This window comes from Tursiops truncatus, chromosome 17 (genome assembly GCF_011762595.2).
Source record: "Tursiops truncatus isolate mTurTru1 chromosome 17, mTurTru1.mat.Y, whole genome shotgun sequence".
Classification (NCBI taxonomy): domain Eukaryota; kingdom Metazoa; phylum Chordata; class Mammalia; order Artiodactyla; family Delphinidae; genus Tursiops; species Tursiops truncatus.
Window position 1 is genome coordinate 39,233,270 of NC_047050.1, and position 21,801 is coordinate 39,255,070.

Consider the following 21,801-nt stretch of genomic DNA (forward strand, 5'->3'; position numbering starts at 1 on the left):
TCATAAAATATTACATTTAAAAAAAGAATCTGAAAAAGAATAGATACATGTATATGTATAACTGAATCAATTTGCTGTACACCTGAAACTAACACAACATTGTTAATCAACTGTACTCCAGTATAAAATAAAAAGTTAAAAAAAAAAGATTGTAGAGTACGATTCAGTGTTTGTATGTGTGGTTGACTGTCAGCAGTCTATGTACCTTCCATTAAGGACAACTACCACTAATGCCTGAGTTTTACTAGCTCTTTGATTCTCTTTTCATGCTTAGTTAAAGGAGTCCTACTACAAGGTTGTTTGGAATCCTAGATTTTAGGCGCTTACTTTTGCTAGCTCAGTGTTTTCTTCTCCAGAGTGCACTAAGCTGGGGTACTGAGAGTGGTGTGGATGGGGATTGAAATTATAGCTACACCCTGAATCCAGAATCGTGACACTTCTCCTTCAGTCCTTGTTTCTATGTTTGGCCCAATGATCTTGACACTTAGGATGAATTCTTTCTCAGGAATCCCATAGATCATCTTTGATAATTTGGCTTCTATTGGGAGAACAGCATCCAGACACACACATAGTTTGCCAAACATAAGTACCTATGTACCTATGTACATAGTACCTATGTACCTATGTACCTATGTACATAGTACATAAGTACCTATGTACATATGTTTGTACATATGTACAAACATATGTACCTATGTACCTATTTTGGACCTGTTTTAATTCCATTCTCATAAGCCTTCCCAGTCTCCATGTGATTCATGTGGAAGCAAATTCGGGAAGAGAAGGAGGTGGGCAGGGGTGACAGTATATGCCAAACATATCTGAATCTTAGCTCTGGCTTACTCAGGATATCTTATCACATGTGTTCATGTGTATGACTGTGAAATATATTAGTATGAAGACCTGAAGGATATACACCAAAAACATCAACAGTCCAGTAGTGGCGATATGGCTAATTTGTTATTATTGCCTTCTTTTATCTTATCTGTGTATTCTAATCTACAGCGATCATGTATTTCTTGTGAACCATTAAACAACAGAAGTAAATCTTAGAAGGTACTCTCAAAAAAAAAAAAAAAAGGAATACCATTTTGAACAACCACTCAGAGGTGTCTATTAATTCACCTTCAATCATTCTATAGTGATAACTCTCAGGGGGGTTCTTGATTCCAGGGCCATCAACTCAAGTGATTCTGCATCATAGAGTAATTTTTGGTATTTTTTTAATCAAATTCATTGTTTCCCAGTAATCCTAAAATGGCCTGTTTGTTTGGGATTGATAATTTTGATGAATAATGTGGAGAGAATAGGTGAGTTATCCAGGTTTGAAAATATGAGAAAGCTTTCCAGAGAAGATTCATGAAGCATTTGGGAAAGCAATAAGGTATCATTGTAGGATTATAAGAGAGTGCTTTATGAGCTAGAAGGTTTGTAGTGTGATGAAAGTGACCAATTTACTGTCAAGACACTGGCTTAAATTCTGGGAGATGGAATGTAGTACAATTGGGTGCAGAGAACGAATATGGACTCCAGTTGAGTTTGGGAGGTGAAGTAAAAGAGACAAGGGCAGATTCCAAATTTACTGTAGAAAGAGGAGGAGAAACTTGGCAGCAACCATGGTTTGACTGCTTCAGTTTCTATTCCATTTTTCCCCAACACTAAGGCCCCCTCCCACTTTATGCGGTACCCAGTGGGCTGCCCCACCCTCTGGATCCACCCAGCCTTGATCTCAGGAGAGACCTCTGTGTTCACAGAGGCATCCAGCCACTCTTTGGTCCAATCTCAATCCCACCAGCCTCCTCAGAGATGGGGCATGCCAAAGTTCTTTTGCAAGTATGTAGTGAAAGTTTGAGTCACACTCTTGCTTAAGAGGATATTCTATGCATTTTCAGACATATGACTAACTGGGCCAGAGGTTTAGAAAATATAGCTGGGAATAGCACAGTGTTCAGCAGGAGAGCTGTTCTTTGCTTTTTGTATTGTTGGGGGTGCGGGGGGAGGACTGGCCTGAAACATGGAACACCAGAAAGAAACAGATAGAGAATCAAAGTCCCTGAATGGCATTTAATTCTGTGTTGCTGTTTTTCCTGGTCTGGTTTCAGAAATCCTCTGACAGTTGGACCATTTGCTATTTAGTCATTCTACTGTACTCATTTTCCTGACAATCAGCAGGCATTGCCTAATTTCACACTCAAACTAATAAAAAAAGACCAAAGTAGACTACAGCATCAAGTATATGTTTAATGTGATGGGATTAAAAAAAAATTTCCAAAATAACACATAAGTAGTAAGTGTAGAAAGTATACAGGGTTGGAAGACATTTAAGTATGTTCAGGTTTTAGCCAAAAGGGTTTGCAACAACTAGATTAAGAAAAAGAAGAAGCCTAACTGGAGACTTTCACATTAGGTTCTGAAACACATTTTTTGGTCCCCTTGTGCCTTGTTTCCAAGATGGTAGCACCTGGAAAAACATACAGCTTGATTTTCATAATAGATATGAGCTCAGATAGTAAGGGCTGCATTACACCAGTTCCTTTGAAATGAGTGGAGGTTATTGCTGGAGTCCAAGTGGATGAACTGCATGCTTGGAAATAGGAGTATATTCATCTGTTTGTGAAAATCACCAGGCATAGACCGTTTCCATCCAACACACCATAGAAACTCGCAAGCCTCTTGTTACCAGAAAGACCTGAAGCCAAAACTCAGCAAGAGCAATGCCAGATGATCGCTGCTGTTTTCCTGAAGCCTTGACTTTGAATGCTGGACCCTGCATAACTATGTGTTCTTTCCTAAGTGAGAACCTTCTGCCAGACCGACGACAGTGTCCTCTGTGAGGCAGTGGCAATTTCCACCAAATCCCAGCCCCCAAAAAAGTGTCCAGTGTGTGTTAGCTTTTCATCATGACTTGATTAATTACCCCAGGAAACTTCATTTCATTCTACATGCTAAACTGAGAGTAATTAGAGCAGCCTTTGACCCTTTCTTCTCTACCCCTCTTAGTTTACAATGAGCTGTGAAATGTGATAAGTTAATTCTCAAATATATATTTTTATGCCAAGAACAAGTATCTCCTATTTGACTTGCTGTTCCCCCACAGGAATTTGGTATTGTTTACCTAAGAATTTGACATCCAGCGTTTTTGTCAGATAAAATTGAGAAGAAATGTCCTCCAGATGACACAACTGCCCCATATATAGAGGGTTCAAAACTTGCCCCTTATCTTTATATCTGCAGTAATAATAACTGGACCCTTTTTGCTCCTTGTGGAAGGTACAGTTTTCATCCCTAGTTTGAGTAAAAGTGCCACGGGGTTACAGATATAGGCAGGGTCCATTATAATAAAAAGTACAAGCACCTAAAGGATCCCACTTGGAAGTCAAATACTAAATTTTTCAAGTGTTTTGAAACATAACCTTTAATACATTTTGGAGTGCATTGTGGGCTAACTGAAAGCTAACTTGCATTAACCCAAAAATATGAGTTTTCAGACTTTTATTAATATGCTCTTTAGCTATAGATTATACAGGCAGTTTTATGTGTACTGTAGAAAACCTGGGAAATAAAGAAAAGGTTAAAGAAGAGAATTAAAATTATTTTAATTTTAATTCTACAGCAATAACCACTTCTCAAATTCCAGTATATTTCATTTCAACCTACCTTTTATACAATGATATAAATATATGTCACCAAAAAACTAAATCCTGTGCTATAAACAGTTTTAAATTTTGTTCACTTAACTTTTTATTTGGAGCATTTTCCCCTGTCACTAAACATGTGTCAAAGAACATGATTTCCCATGGCAGCAAAGACTTCATAGCACAGGAACTCTTTGGCATCTGGGTTGCCTGCATTCTCGCTGAAATGCAGTGACCAAACAGCATCACATAGTTGCCAGGACCCTTCAGCTACAAGAGATACAAACACAAATAAGTGGGCTTCAGCTATTGCCTTCAGGTCTTGATCTCTGTCTCTCTGTCTCTATCTCTCGCTCTCTCTTTCTTTCTCACCTCTTTCTCCCCCACTCCCTTCCTCCAACCTTTTTTTCTCTCCCCCTTCTCCCTCCCTACCCCAGCTCAGCCCTACTTACCTCTGCTTGGCTTCCTACTCAAGCAAGCAAGCAGGCTCTCTCTATGTGGAAGCAATACACCACTAACATCTCAAAGCTTATACCCACTCACAGATTGGGTGAGATCAGAGAGAAAGAGAAAGTACTTTTCTCAGAGGTTCACGGAGGTCTCTGATTGACCTTACAGGGATCGCATGCTCATCTCCAAGCACGGAGTGCCCTCTGGCCAAGTCTAGACCACACCAGGGTCACACACAGAGGTCAACTCCTTGGGATGGGGCCCCAGGCAGGGAGGTTGCAAGAAGAGCCTAGATCCTCTCTCCACTGCTTTTCTTTCCTTTTCTTAAAATTTGTCCTCACTAAGCCTCAGCACCTGTTCAGTAGTGTGATTCAAGTCTTGCCTCTTATTCTTAAGATAAATGTACTCAGTACATTTAGGAACAGTGCACTAAAACCAGCACAGTTATCTTCCCTGAACTCAGAAGAAAAAGTAATTCCAGAGTCATTTCATGAGAAAAGCAGTTATCTTTGCATTGTCTAGCCTTGGGTCTGTCACTAAGATTATCAGCCAATCAGGTAGATATCAAGTGAATGTAGCTTGATTCTAGGATATTGAATGGAAGCTAATGTTACAATAACTTTGAAGGAGAATCAAGACCTAGAATTACAGGTGCACTTTATTTAGTGCTACCACCATCACTACTAACCCACTATAGTGCAATTCTTCTCAGAAAAAGAAGTTAATACACAGTTTCCCATGGCTTCTCAGCCAGGATGAGAGAGGGCACGTCTTAAACTCTCAGCTGTGGCAAGTGTACCTGATACAGTGCTGTTCCCAGTCTTAATAGTGCTGAGAAATCTCTTTCCTATTCCTCTAGGGATAGCACTTTTTGCTATATTTGACCAAGAAAGGCTGACAAAAAGCATACCTAGAATAGTTTCGGAGATGCTGTTTGATATCTTATTGCAAGTTAAAAAATGCAAATCTTACAGCAGGTTGAGGTACCTTCAAGGAAATGGTTATGGACGCAGGGACTCAAGCTCAGCAGTGTTTGAGGGAAGTCCTTCAACCTCATAAAAATCATCTCATAGTTCAGCCTGGGATGATTGGTCAATAATGGTAAGAAGGCCAGCTGGAGGAGAGCACTGTTGGTGACAAGTCATGGCTTCAGGTGTTTTGAAGAAAACAGAAGAGGAATTACCAACGTATCATGCCAGGAACACCTCCTTACAAACTGACCCAGCTATGCTAACCCCAGAGAGCTCCAATCTATTTAGCACTCCCTTTTCTAGCAGTGAATGCTCTGAATTAGACTCTATACATCGAGGTGGCTGAGAAGCCAATAATTAACCAGCAAGGATAAAAGAACCCACAAGCAATTGGTTCCTCTCCGGATCAATCTGCTGAAGTGTTCTGGGCCACTCGTAGGTGGTCTGCTAGGGCCACTCAAACGGAATACATTTATGGTCACCTGGATGTGTGGCAGTAACCTTGACTGTGTCAACATTTGGGGAAGTCCAGTATGTGCGGCTATCATGGCACTTACTGCCCTCTACTGAAATGATCTGTCTCCTTCTCTGACTACCTCGATGGACTGTGACTCATTGAAGGGCTGGAGTGGAGTCTTATCAATCTTTGGATCCTATGATCTAGAGGAACGCCCCATAGGTAGTAAGCATTTAATAAATATTGAGTTGGCCAAAAAGTTCATTTGGGTTTTTCATAAGATGTTACGGAAATTCCCGAATGAACTTTTTGGCCAGCCCAATATTTGTTAAGTCAGTGAATAAATGCCGAAGATGGAAATCTGGGAGTCATCTTCTTCCTCGTCCTCCACACTGAACCACCACCACATTCTCTCAAAGGAAAAATAGCTTTCTAACCTGCTCACTTTCCTCCTTCCCCACCGTCACTGCCTCATCTGAGTTACCAACATTTGTTTCAGACTCTGCTACTGCCTCGTAAAAGCTTCCCCGCTTCCCCTAATCCAAAGCACATGTTTCTTTTTCATAAAAACCATAGAGAGTTTTCAAAAATAGTAAAATACCTCTAGTGACTTTTCATTCCACCGAGAGAAAAGTCCAGAAACCAACTGCCTACCTCTCCAGGTGTGTTTCACTCCTCTCTCTAACTTCCTCTCTCTGCTGAGTTACGTTGGGTTTCTTTCCATTTCTGTTGCTCATTAAAATCTACTCTGTTGATGGGCACTTAGGTTGTTTCCATCTCCGGGCTATTGTAAATAGAGCTGCAATGAACATTTTGGTACATGACTCTTTTTGAATTATGGTTTTCTCAGAGTATATGCCCAGTAGTGGGATTGCTGTGTCGTATGGTAGTTCTATTTGTAGTTTTTTAAGGAACCATCATACTGTTCTCCATAGTGGCTGTATCAATTTACATTCCCACCAACAGTGCAAGAGTGTTCTCTTTTCTCCACACCCTCTCCAGCATTTATTGTTTCTAGATTTTTTGATGATGGCCGTTCTGACCGGTGTGAGAGGATATCTCATTGTAGTTTTGATTTGCATTTCTCTAATGATTAATGATGTTGAGTATTCTTTCATTTCTTTGTTGGCAATCTGTATATCTTCTTTGGAGAAATGTCTATTTAGGTCTTCTGCCCATTTTTTGGATTGGGTTGTTTATCAACAGATGAACGGATAAAGAAGATATGGCACATATATACAATGGAATATTAGTCATAAAAAGAAATGAAATTGAGTCATTTGTAGTGAGGTGGATGGACCTAGAGTCTGTCATACAGAGTGAAGTAAGTCAGAAAGAGAAAAACAAATACCGTATGCTAACACATATATATGGAAAATAAGGGGAAAAAAAGGTCATGAAGAACCTAGGGGTAAGATGGGAATAAAGACACAGACCTACTAGAGAATGGACTTGAAGATATGGGGAGGGGGAAGGGTAAGCTGCGACAAAGTGAGAGAGTGGCATGGACATATATACACTACCAAACGTAAAATAGCTAGTGGGAAGCAGCCTCATAGCACAGGGAGATCAGCTTGGTGCTTTTTGACAACCCAGAGGGGTGGGATAGAAAGGGTGGGAGGGAGGGAGACGCAAGAGGGAAGAGATATGGGAACATATGTATATGTATAACTGATTCACTTTGTTATAAAGCAGAAACTGACACACCATTGTAAAGCAATTATACTCTGATAAAGATATTAAAAAAAAATCTATTCTGCCTCCGGTTTTTGCAAAGTCTGTTCTCTCTGTGATACCCTTTCTCAGCCATCGCTCTTGTCCACTCAACTCTAGCTCATTCTTCAGGTCTCAGCCTAAATGTCACTGCCCCAGAGAAGCCTCACTCACCATTCCAAGTTTAGGTAGGCTGACCTGTTAGTCTCTCTCCTGGTATCTGTCCTTTTCCTTCACAGTAGCTTATCAAAAGTTGTAATTACATAGTGTGTTAATTTATTGAATATGCATCTCCCTTACTAAACTGTAGGCTTTTCCTAGTATCCACTTAGCTCCCTACATCAGACATTGCACTCACCATCTCGCACCTTCTTGGCCTCAGCTCACAGCTCTGGCAAAGAGTTCCACAAGTTTCACTCTGCTCTCCACTGACAGTGTACACGTCAAGCCTGCACCAACCACCTGTCTTCCTGCCTGGGGGCTCCCCTCAATTCCTGGGGTGGGGTACCTGCAGGTACCTGCTTGACACTCACAAACGTGCAACCCAGAAGCGTGCAAGTGCTCGTGCTTTGTGGAGTAACTCCCAACCGAAGCAGTCCAGGAGCCCATGGAAAGATGCTTCTCCTTCTGATGCCTCTGTACACTCTTCACGAGGTACCAACATACGACACCAGCCACTTGCACTGGTGGCCAGCTCTATGATGTGTCCCTATATTGCCTTTCCCCCTTCCCTGTTTCACTCTCCTTGGTCCCTCACTCTGCCCTTTAAAGTCATTTCCCAAATAAACCATCTGCATTTAAGCCTTAGTCTCAGGCTGTTTTGAGGGAAACCCAGGGTGAGACAATCTCTGCACACCAACTGCCTAGCACAGTACCTGGCTAGATTGGGTATACAACAAGTATTTTTAAGTCAACAAATAAGCCAAGTATAAATAAATTAAAATTATTTAAAAAATAATAAGAGGTTGGAGGAAAAGCAGGAAATAAAGAGTCCACTAATACAGTTTAGTACAAGAAAGTTCAGCATTGCTTACACTTACCAGCTCAGCAGAGACCCTCACTACCCCACGCTGGTGGACTCAGAAATGTGCTTTCTTTGTAAGCAGGTGCATTTCTACCAAGACCTACCTGTTTAATCCACCTTCCCCAGTTTGAGAGAGCTTGGGATAGAGGAACAAGAATAAGGTTGGGCATGACAGCTAACTGGGCCTGAATCTCTACATTGCCACTACTTTCTACCAGTAGGAGCTTCCCATGTCCTTCAAGGTCCAGTTTACCTGTCTGTACAATGGGAACATGAACAATGCCTTGTAGAATTGTTATAAAGATGAAAAAAATACGTCCTCAAAAATATTGATTTCCTTTTCCCAAACTGTCTACCCTCTTTTGCTCCCTTCTCCAGTGATACATACACATTGCATTTGGAACTTATTTCTGAACTTGTGGCCCAGGGCTCTGAGCTGAAAGCTTCGTGTAATAATCTTCTGACAAAATTTGTTTGTCTTCAGTTTCTGCACTTACAATACACCAGCCGGCTGTCCCATCACTTGAAGGAAAATATTCCTCAGGTAAAGGCCTTTATGATTACACAAAAAGACTTTCAAAGACATCAAGGTCCTAGGGGTTTTCCCCTAGGGACAGCACAGTGTGTCACGGCCTCTGATGAGAGGTACGTGTGTGGACACGGGTGTCCTGCGAGCCTGCAGCTCTCCACACTTCTCTAGCCATTAGTGCCTTTTGTCTGCTTGTGCTCCTCTCAAAGGTCAGACCCTTGTGAAAAATACTTGTTCTATTAATCATCTTGGAAGACTGCTCCAGACACATTTTCAGAAGGGATGCAGAAAGTTTTGTCTGCACTGTGCACCCTGGGAAAAGAGTTTCCCTTTGAAAAGCAATTTTGCCCTCAGCCAAGTCTTATTTTTCCTTACTTTTTTTTTTAAAGCAATGAAATTATTGCATGTCCTGAAGGTGTCGGGAGGCATGGCCACCCCTTTGGCACAGGCATGTTTGTGCACTCAGGAGATGCGTGCCCAGTTAGTGGATTTCACATGACTGCTGGTGTTGGTGAATGACCTACAGCGAGCTGTTGCTCAGTCTTTTGGGGGAACAATGGAAGGTTTAACCATTATTTGACACAGACTTGTTTAGTCAGAGACAGAGTGGTATTAGGAGAGTTACATGCCCAGAGCTAATGAAAGATAACCCAGTGATGACATTGGCTCACAGCGTGAGTAATCATTTTTATACTCACAATTAGATCGTGGAATTAAACTGAATGGGACTGATTCCCCCACTGTATTGCATAGGAGGGTTCAGGATATGTGATGCTCTTTTCCCATTTTTCTCATCTGGACGTTACAGCTCTAGATCTTCAAACACGGGGGAGGCACTTTCACCGATCATTTGAATGAAAGCCAATTTTACCTGCCTCTCTTGCTATTCAGTAAGCAATCACTTTATGTGTGCAGTGGTGAAGTGAGTACAAAAGATAGAATTTCCAGGGCTTGCTTCTGTCTCATGTAGAATTTTCAGCTTTTGCCTTTCTCACTTGTGTCTTCCTAGTCATCACATGATATAGTATTCTATTCCTCATGGCCAACTCTTGATAGCAATGAGAAAGAAGCCCTGACAAATGTGTCATTCATTCATTAAGATTCCCATCTCGTAAGGGTCAAGGTTTTTCTGGGGTTTTTTTCACCAACATTTTATTTTATTTATTTATTTTTTTACATCTTTATTGGAGTATAATTGCTTTACAATGGTGTGTTAGTTTCTGCTTTATAACAAAGTGAATCAGCTATACATATACATATGTTCCCATATCTCTTCCCTCTTGCGTCTCCCTCCCTCCCACCCTCCCTATCCCACCCCTCTAGGTGGTCACAAACCACCAAGTTGATCTCCCTGTGCTATGCGGCTGCTTCCCACTAGCTATCTATTTTACGTTTGGTAGTGTATATATGTCCATGCCACTCTCTCACTTTGTCACAGCTTACCCTTCCCCCTCCCCGTATCCTCAAGTCCATTCTCTAGTAGGTCTGTGTCTTTATTCCTGTCTTACCCCTAGGTTCTTCATGACATTTTTTTCTTAAATTCCATATATATGTGTTAGCATATGGTATTTGTCTTTCTCTTTCTGACTTACTTCACTCTGTATGACAGACTCTAGGTCCATCCACCTCATTACAAAAAGCTCAATTTCGTTTCTTTTTATGGCTGAGTAAAGGTTTTTGTTTTGAGTTTTTTTTTTCTAAAATCATGGCAATATCAGTTATATTTCAGATATAGTTTAAAAACTCTGTGTCCTGAATGAAAGCAGGATTGATTTTTATAGTAATTCTCAATTGAGATGAGAAATAAGTGATTAGCAATGTCTCACTGGGAGAGACCCCCTCCCAAACACCCTGTCAAATGAGGTAGACAGCCATATTCAGTGAAAATATTTAACTCCCTGGACTGTTTCCCAGTGGGATCAGACCAGACAAGAAGAACGAGGCAGGCTGCTTAGGAGACAGTCTGGGGATTTTGTGAATGGCAACTGCAATAGATAGATACTCTTCCCCCTCAGATTCCTGCTCCTGTGCATACAAAGGACTTACAACTGAGTCATATTTTTCAGGAATGAATGTGGGTGTCATAGTCAGTGACCTGTGGTCTATAACCTCATAAATATCTTGTTCCAAAAGTACCCTAGGCACAACTGAGCCCAGATGGTCCCTTGAATGGCTTAACTCCAAGCCCATTTCACTATGCCTCTTTTTATTGTCCACACCCGCTTCTACTACCAGTGTTTTACATAATTCCCACAATCATCTAAAAGCGTTCTCAATGAAGAACCATCTTTGAACAAGAGCAGGAAGAACTGGGAAGTGGTAACCAACTGAGGTATTCCAAAAATAGGCCTAACACATTTCCCAGACCTAACCACAAACGGTAATTTGGTAAGTCAGCAACTAACCCTCATGCAACAGACAGCCAGCATCTGCTAAGGGCCAGGCACTGTATTAGGTTCCAGCCAAGAGAAACATGGAAGGGAACAAGTCTGCACCCCACCCAGGAGGAGATCTCAGGGACAGAAAATGTCAACAATCTTTCTCACCAAAATGACACTCGAGCAACTATCTCAAGTGAGAACTGGAGAAGGTGCCACACAAGAGCTAGTCTTTCAGAGGAAGAGGAGTTGGTCTGTTAGAAAAGAGAGGGCATAGCTATCCCAAGAAGAACATCTCTATGGTCAAAACCATGGAAATGTGAAAGTTCATGGCATGTACATAGGACTGTATAGTTTTGTGGGCTGGAGAGTGAGTCATGGGTGGGCCAGGGCACAAAATGAATTTGTTAGGCAGCTGCAAAAGCCTGATAATTTCTGAACTAGATACATCAGGGGAAATTTATTATAAGGAGGTATGGAAGTTTCACTGAACTCAAGGGCAAGAGGTACAAGTAGTCTTAGGAATAGAAATACTATTAGGAATGAAGGCTGGAGTTACCCCCTCTACCTCTTTCTTTCTCATCTGGGCCATGAGGTCCCTTATTTCTGCACATAGACAGCTCTGAATTGATCATTCCTCTATTCAACAGGAATGGATGTTCTCATCCTCTGTGCTCAGTGTACTCTCATATGGTAGGATATAGACCAGGGCTGGCTTCATGGGCACAGACAAGGTGCAATCAAATGACCCCACATTTGGTTTAATGTATGGCTGTGGCTATCTTGCAATTCTGGATATTTTTACTGAACTTACGTTTTGGAAGTGAAGTCCAATGGAGCATGGATATGAGTAGGCGAGACACCCACAGTACTTCACCTTTTCATTCACATAGAGAGTTTGGGATGCCCCATGGGCACAAAATTTCAGTGACCTGCAATACATGGGCATTCAGGGAGACTCAAAGCAAGTACAAGGAAAGTATGTACTGCTGCTACTGAGGAAAGCGGGGATGAGGGACGTCAGCGGGGATGCTGACATTCTAAAGGCCATGCTCTTTGTTTCTTCTTTGAACCAGAACAAGGACCAAGGAACCCTTTCACATCCTTTCTTATTCATGTTCCTTCCCTGTGTTAGCCAACCACTTCATGTTGAAATGATGCCATAAAAGGAAAGGGAAAGATAGGTCAACGTAGAGTTCCTTTTCCTTTCAGTCCTTCCTTACTCATTGGTAAGCTGAAGGTAGAGAGCATCGGTAGAACACATCACGAAGTAGAAAAAAAACTGTTCAGTTAGGGCTTCCCTGGTGGCGCAGTGGTTGAGAGTCCGCCTGCCCATGCAGGGGACACGGGTTCGTGCCCCAGTCCAGGAGGATCCCACATGCCGCGGAGCGGCTGGGCCCGTGAGCCATGGCCGCTGAGCTTGCACGTCCGGAGCCTGTGCTCCACAACGGGAGAGGCCACAACAGTGAGAGGCCCGCGTACTGCAAAAAACAAACAAACAAACAAAACCTCTTGAGTCAGTTTTGTGCAGCATTTCCACTGTTCTGGTAAAAATGACATAGATATGCATGTATAAGCTATGAAATATGAATTGTATAATTTTCGAGATTTTGCATATGAGTTAAATGCTCTTATATTTGCATTTAAAACTAGCATTGTATTATGGTTTTCTCAGGGTATATGCCCAGTAGTGGGATTGCTGGATCATATGGTAGTTCTATTTTTAGTTTTTTAAGGAACTTCCATACTGTTTTCCATAGTGGTTGTATCAATTTACATTCCCACCAACAGTACAAGAAGGTTCCCTTTCCACCATACCCTTTCCAGCATTTATTGTTTCTAGCTTTTTTGATAATGGCCATTCTGACCGGCATGAGGTGATACCTCATTGCAGTTTTGATTTGCATTTCTCTAATAATTAGTGATGTTGAGCGTCTTTCCATGTGCCTCTTGGCCATCTGTATGTCTTCCTTGGTGAAATATCTATTTAGGTCTTCCACAAAATGGTAATGATGAACCTAGTTGCAGGGCAGGAATAAAGAGGTAGACATGGAGAATGGACTTGATGACATGGGGTGGGAGAGCGAAGCTGGGGCAAAGTGAGAGTAGAATCGACATATATACACTACCGAAAGTAAAATAGTTGGCTGGTGGGAAGCAGCTGCATAGCACAGGGAGATCAGCTCGGTGCTTTGCGATGACCTAGAGGGAGGCTCAAGAGGGAGGGGATATGGGGACATGTGTATGCATATGGCTGATTCACTTTGTTGTGCAACAGAAACTAACACGGTATTGTGAAGCAATTATACTCCAATAATTATCTATTAAAAAATATATATATATATACATACAAACAGGAGAGTTTAAAACAGTGTGTGTATGAGTATGTGTGTATGAGTGTGTGTTTGTAATAGCCTGACTGAAAATTTAAGGAAAGAGAGAGGAGGGTTTTACATTATAGCAATTTAAATAATTTCAAATGCAACACTTGATATCCCTGTGTTCAAATTATCATTTTCCTGACTAGCCACCAGGAAATTTCATCCAAATAAATTCCCATCTTATCAGCATGGCACTGATGCTTTCATCTTCTTGTAGTGGAATGAATGATGACCCCCAAAAGGTACGTTCCAACCTCTGCAGAACCTCTGAATCTGACCTTACTTGGAAAAAAATCATGTTTAAGATGTAATTATGTTGCAGATGTAATTAAGTTAAGGATCTTGGGATGAGGTCATTCTAGACTTAAGGGGGGCCCCAATCCAATGGCAAGTGTCCCTATAAGAGACACGCAGAAGAGAAACCCACAGGAAGAAAGAAGAGAAGGTCACCTGGCAGGTATCAGAGTTATGTGGTCACAAGACGAGGAATTCCTGGAGCCAACAGAAGTCGGAAGAGACCAGGAAGGAATCTTCCTCAGAGACTTCGGAGGGGAAGTGACTCTGCCAACCCCTTGATTTTGGACTTCTGACCTCCAGAACTGCAAGAAAACAAATTTCTGTTGTTCTAGCCAAGAAGTTTGTGGTAATTTGTTATGGCGGTCCTAGGAGACTAATACAACCATTCTTCTTTAAAAAAAAAAAAAAAAAAAAAAAAACTAGCATTGTATGATACAAAGATGAACTGTAAAATCTATGCTAATAATTTACAATTTCGATTTTTCTTTACTTAGAATGTCATTAAATTAGCAAATCAAAAACGCAGTAGCAAGTTGAGAGATCACTCAAGAAAGGAACAAGTTTTATACCTTAGTGCCTTCAGCAGCATTTATTTTCTGCTCTTTGAACAAAGCACTCTACATGTTCATTTTGCACCAGGTTCCACAAATTGTGTGGCCAGCCATGTTCTGGAGATGGGTGGGTGAACAAAATACACAGGGTGCCTGTTGTCATGGAGTTTACTTTCCAGTGGGGAGAACAAGAAAAAATAATAAGGAAATAAACAAGAAAAACCTCACTAGCTCATAACTGTTTTGAGGAAATAAACAGGGTGACATGACTATCAATGGAAGGCAATCTTCTGTAGCTTGGGTGGGAGAGAAAGCCCCTCCAAGCAAGTGCTCTTTCAGCTGAGACCTGAAGCAGGAGCAGTTAATGCCTTTGATGCAGTGAAATCTGCCTTTTCATCCTTAGACTCTGGTCCACAATCTGCAGTCAGCCCAAACAAACCCTGTCCCCTCACACAGTTTTGCAGATGACAGCCAGGTCTCCCCAGGATTCTCCACTTCTCTCCACTGTGCCTCTGCCCCTGGGTGACCCTTCTCTAGACTTCCTGTCAAAGGAAGTTCCAGAGACGTTTCTCATCAAGCTACCAGCAGACCAGGACAAGGTGAAGGGAAAAACACGAGGTGCACTTATATCTGCCCAAGAGTGTCAAGGATCCTAGAAACACAGTCCCTGAAGGAAAAATTCCCCTTTCCAGTAACTCCTGGGAAAGGCTCCCTGACCAAATCCCCTGCCTTTGTCAGCCATGCAAAGAAAGTCACATCAGAAGGAAGGATGATTTGAATGAGCCCAGATGTTTCACTTAAAACCACAACCAGCCCTAGCATTTCAGCAATTTTTTTCAGTCATTTCTTTTCATGTCATGTACATGCTCAAAAGTGGTCTAAGGAGACAGCATGCCTTAAAAGAGGACAATTGCCAATGGCAGAAAATAGCAAACACGATAATAACTTGTCATGTTTAACAGTTATAGCGAAGGCAAGCTGTCTAGCAGTGAGCAGATGTGGACCAAGAGGGAGATTGCAGATGGCTAAACACAGCAGGTCACAAAGCATTTTGGTCAAGGATTATAAAATACCTATGGTAGAACATATACAGTAAATATAATATTTCAGGAAGGATTTAGAAATGTGCAAGATTTACTATGTGAGAGTTTAAAAAAAAGAGCAACTGATGTCTCAATCAAAGGAGTGAAGAGTTTTGCCAAGTGAAGCAGAATATGATTATGTAGAGGATTTTAAACTAGGATTTATTTTTTTTCCAAAAAGAATGCTGCACTTGGCAGCAACCTCAATTCCAGTGCACAGAAGTTAGTAAACTGATGACATAGCAGGGGATTCTTCTAGAGACGCTAATTGCTATGTCACTTTCTGCCAAGACCATTTGAAAATAAACCCCTCTGTCCTATTTGTACTGTCACTGGAAAAAGATTGAGGTTGACAATTAAAGACTCAACAAGTAACAGGTAAATTTAGGCATTTAAGCATGGTATGTTCTCACTAAATATTTGTAGAATGAACACAAGGATAAAGAGAGTCTAGAAGCTTAGGTGGGAGGACAGTCTTCAGGACTAGGCTATGGGAATGCTAGGTTTTACAACGGCATGAGTATAGATCCTTGCATAAGTGTGGATATATGCATGTGTAATTATCTGACATACTTGAGATGTTGAGTCCTAACTATATGCCTATAATGAGTCTGAGAAGTTTTGTCTGCACACGGAAAAGACGAGTTCATTTGCCAATGGGGCACCCGTGGTGAAAAAAAGGAAGAGGCAGCTTGACGCTTTATTGCAGTCAGTAGCACAGGCTGTTGTGCCAGACCACCATTGCCTCATCCTGTGAAGGTTGGGACGATGACCTCTGTGGGCGAGTCCATTGTGTGATGTAATGCAGCAAGTGATTTCAGTGGTGACTGTTCTCCCAGCCAGTCCCCACAGACAGCACCAGTTTATGAGATATTTGGAAGCAGTTAAAGCAGCGTGGGGCAGATGCCATTTATTTTTATGCCGTCAGATGGGGAAACTGGATGACGAGACTTACTGAGCTGCTTCCTCAGATCAAAGACTTTGGGGAATTGAAGGACTGAGAAACCCAACTTGTCAGAGTGCTTGTTTACATGGTGATGCTTTCTTACGGTTGTGACAAAACATGGAAATACATTGAACTTGAAATTTCAAGAGAGAGATAAAAAGCAAGAAGCATCACTATACTTTCATAATTTTGGTTATTTATGTTAAAACTGGACAGATAACTTTTGCAGAAGGCAATCATCATGCAATAAAATTAATAACAAATGAATAAATACAAAATTTAAGGATTATAGAACTATCGATGAAAACACAGTTGCAACTTCAGAAGCAGATTGTTAGCATTGTTGGATTAGAGTCACAATTTTAAGGAATGAACAAAGATTTACTCTGAAAGACTAGCACAATTTAGAAGCCTCTTGTAGACCTGAAGGCACAGCAGTTCCCTCCGATAGCTTTGTGGATAAGTATATGAATCCAAGAACTGATATTTCTACTGTGTGTCAAACTCTGGCAAATGTTTGGATTCCCCTGGGTCTGTGATTTCTTCATGCTTCTGCTACAAGCAGAGAGTCACCATCAACACCACAAACCTGGAGTGCATCCTGATTGAGTGTTGAAAATGATCATTATGTTAAGTATCAGAATTCTCATTAACATGTTCAAAATGGACCAAAGATATGATTGGGCATGAACTGTGTATGTGTGCAGGGAAGAAACGGATTAAGCTGTTGTTATTTGAAGGGTTTTAAAAATTTATTATTACTACTTTAAAGTTCCAATAATTTTGAACAGCTAATGAGCTTTACCATTGTTTTTCTTACCTTTACCCCTTGGAATTTCTAATCATGTGGCTTACCACCAAAAAATAATTAGGTTTTCTAGCTGTTGGTCATAACATATGTTGAAAGTGACATATGCCTTAGAATTCCCTCTGCTGAGGCCACTTTGTCCTCCTTCTGGGAAGGGAGTAAGATCCATCTGTTTACCTTTAGCCTTGCTCTCCCTGGCAGACTGGCTCACACACTGGCAGAGTGATGTCTGTCACCTTGTATTTCATGGAAGACTTTACCCCAGCCCCATGAGTCCCCTGACCTCTGTGACTCAGATATTTATGGTCAATTCTCTTTCATGCTCTCTGGATCCAGGATACTGGGGAATGACATAAATGGCGAGTCATTGGCTGGTTCTGAGAAGACTTCCAAGAATAACTGCCACAAAACTTTTTAAACAAAACGGTGACTTTTAAAGATCTAGAATGTTGTCTGTCAACAGAGGTCTAGAATGGAGACTACTGGTGGCCAAATCATCTCACAGGCATGTTTTACTTGGCCAGGCTAGTGTTGGCCTAGAGTATTTAAGAAATATTTAATTAGTTCTCAACATTTGAAAATCAGGAGATGTTACATAAAAATCCAGATTTCTGGCATCACTTGATTTGGTAGCCCAGAGTCTGCATACCCACCTGGAGATAATCGGCTTACCCCTCTATAGCACTCATCCCATCTGGATGGGACAAGCTCACTCCAGTTCATCAGAGCCCCTACCACTCCCCGCCAGGCCTGCTTCACTCATCTCCATAGCATGCCTGGCTCAGTAGGCTTTCAAGGTTGGGATTTTTACTTTAGAACTACATTGTGCCTAGCACCCTGCTAAGAACGGCAGAGAAAACAGGGAAAGAATTAACATTTGTACGCCTTCTTGGGTTATCACCTGGTTAGAGAAAACAAGAATAACAATAATAATAATGCTAATTTACGGATCAATTACAGTCTTAATTGTGAGGTATCAAGCACAGAAGTGGCCCCTGACCTACACACAGCACAAATGTGGGTCCTGTCCGTAGAAGTGATGATTAGGAAGAGTCAGTCCTGTGTAAGATCAGTTGAAGAGCTCAACAATTTGTCCAGTTAGTCCATGAAGGTGTCTCCAGCATGGACTTCAGAGATTCATCCATGCATTTACATATGTTTTCCTTTGTCAACAAATATCTATAAACTGATGGGGAGGCCACAGAAGTTCACTATTCAGATCTGTCTTCAAGGAACCCTCATGGGGAGTCTTGCGGACGACAGCCTCAGGTGCTGCTCCTTTGGATTCATTCTGGATCCAGCTTCCTCAAGATCACTTTCAGCCACCGTCTGAGCATGGTGGGGTTCTGGAGCCAGGCTATTTCTGCCCAACATGGGACGTCTCTAACGGGAAACCTTTGTGTGTGCCCCCCTTTCAGTCTGGCCAAGACTTGCTCAGAACTGCGCTGTGGTCTGAGGTTCTTCCTACCCAATCTTCCTTCCTTCCCTCTATCCTTTCACAGGTGTCAGACCTGTGTCACAGTCTAAAACCTCTCCCGGCCTTCTCTTGCTCCATCCCCTTTATCCCTCATAGGTGTTTCCACTAAGTTGCTGGGGTGTCTAATCCTTGGTTTCTCCTTCTCAGAGGACTCAGACTCACGCAACTGCCTATTGTGTGTCAGGCACTGTGCTGAGAGCTTGGGACACAAGAATGGATAAAACAGACAAGATCCCTCCATTCATGGACTGTGCAATAAAGTGGGGTAGATATACCATAAGCAAGAGAATAAATAAATTAAACAGAGAAAAGCTAGGGAATAACTCATTGTAGATTGATTGGGTGGTCAGGGAAGGTCTTTCTGAAGTAATGCTTAAGCTGATACCTGAATGATGAGAAGGAACTGGTCAAGTTAAAGTCTTAAGAGGGAACATTCCTGGTGGAGGAAAGAGCAAGTAAAAAGGGTGGAGAGAGGAATATCTTTGGAATATATGAGAAAAGAGAAAAGGTCAGTGTGGCTGAATAATAATCAAAGAGGGAAAGAATGGAGTGAGCAAGGATGTTGGAGAACTAGTGAGGAGCCTGATTGCTTTGGGATTGTCAGCCACAGTAAGGAGTTTAGAGCAGGTCAGAGAGAAGACCATCCTCTATCTCCAAGGACAGATAGGGTTCTGTCAGGTCAAGATAAAACTCTGAAGCCTTGTGTCTCCTGCTAAATGTTGCTAAAAAAAGACAAGGGTTTTCATCGGACTACAAATATGAAACTTCTGGATGCACTTACATCAAGCAGGCCTCATGGACCATCCTGAGAAACTAAGTACTACACAGATATCACATCTGTACAAAATACATGGTTCCAAGCTGTAAATGTGTGTGTGTGTGTGTGTGTGTGTGTGTGTGTGTGTGTGTATGAAAGCAGCCAGTTTCTAAGCTGACCATCACTCCTATGTGCTTTCAGAGTTCAGAAAAGCAAGAGAGAGCTGTGAATTGGAATAAGTTGATGAGAACTTCTTGGAAGAATGGGAAGGTAGCTTATCAAAATCATGTTACCTGCTAGAAAAAGGGTAAAAAGCCACATAGTTTGTGTTGCTAAAGCTGGCTGACTGGCTTTCCATTCTAAGAAAATAAGTGGTCAACAACACTTATTGCAAATTATGCCACCACTCCACCTGACCACTAGCAAGTCTGCGGGAGCTCCTGAACAGATGCTAGAATGCAATGACATTTGGAAAGGCATTCTTAGGCCTAGGTCTAGACAGGAGATGTGCAACTTGTTTGGAGAGTATTCCTCGAATACTAGCTTCAAGACTTGATACTTCAAGCATAAGCTACTGCTCTTGGTGTGGAAGTTCCTGGGAATGTTTTTTGACCAGAGGACCCGTCAGGCTATTGTTAGCTTCTGCTCCTGCCTGGTTTGAGTTTTAAGAGGCTTTGCCTTTTCACCTTGCCTCCTATCCCATCAGGGGCAGGACTGTGAGAAATAGATCTATGATAGCTCACCAGTCCTTTCCTTTGGAGAGTCAAAGGACAGCTACACACAGTAGGAAAGTTTCCTGAAATGGAACTGCATTATCTGAGCACTGGAAAGGATGATGGAAAAGCTCACTTAGCTATAAGGAAACTGATGAAAGGCCTGAATGGTTTCCCATTGTCTAAGGAGCTCAACTTCTCTAAATAGGTCCCAATACGTCCATCATTCAGCCCTTTCTATGGCTGGGTCAACATGATGGCAAACAACTGCCCTGAGCATTGAAGAATCGAACTTGCTATCTCATGAGAGAGTGCCAGATATTTGAAATACATGTTGGATTTTTAAAACTTCCATCTGAATATTTTTAAATCAACTTTTTGTTGATACCTGTACATATAATATTTACATATTATAAATTTTCAATAAGTGATCAATACATTTTCAAAAAATGAATATAACTCTATAACCACAACAGATCAAGAACCAGACATTACCAGCACCCCAGAAGTCCTCCTTTTGCTCCCTTCTTGCAGAAGGTAATAATTATCATGGATTCTAACACAGATAATTTAACTTTGTTATTTTTTTTATTTTATATAAATTGAATCATACTATATGCACTCCTGATCTCAAGGAAAAATTCTTAGTATTTCACCATTGAATATAACATTTTTATATATCAAGTTAAGGAAGTTCTCTTCTATTTCTACTTTGCTATGAATTTTCATCATGAATAGGTGTTGAATTTTGTCAAATGCTATCTTTTATTCTATTGAAGTCTATTTTTCTGTTTTCTTCTGTTAATGTAGTGAATTATGTTAATGATTTTTCTAATGTTAAATCAACCTTCCAAAACCAGAATAAAATCTATTGGGCATATTGTATTATTCTTTTTATATAACACTGGTTTCAGTTTTCTTTTTGTGTAAAAGTTTCTGCATTTATGTTTATGAGAGAGTTAATCTGTAATTTTAATAACAAATTTCATTTTAAAAATAGATCTTATCTTAGACTGCTCAGAGTTTATTTAATTCATTTTTTAGTTGTAATAAGTAATATTCATTTAAGAAATTTGTACATTGTATCCAAATTACCAAATGTATTAGTGTAAAATTTATCATAATACCCTCTTACTATCATTTGATGTCTATAGGATCTGTAGTCATGTTGTCCTTTTCAATCTTGACATTGATGATTTATCCTTGTTTCCTGACATGTTTTGCTAGGGATTTATCAATTTTGTAATTCTTTTCAAGAAACTAACTTTTGGTTTGCTGATTTTCTCTATCATATGCATGTGGTTTTTAAAATAAATTTAATTTATTTGTCCTTTTTATTATTTATTTCAATTTACTCTTCTTAAGTTTGACTTGATGGGCTCTCTACTCCTCTTTACTCATTTTTTGAGATAGAGATTTAAATCATTGATTTCCTGACTTTGTTCATTTTCTCCATTTAGAAGTATAAAATATCCTCCCTTTAGGTAGTGCTTTAGCTGCACGCCACAAGTTTTGATATGTCATATCTTCATCATCATCCAGTCCAAAATATTTTAATTTTTCATGTGATTTCTTCTTTGATGCATGCATTATTTACACATCTATTTTTTAATCTCCTGGTAGTGAATTTTT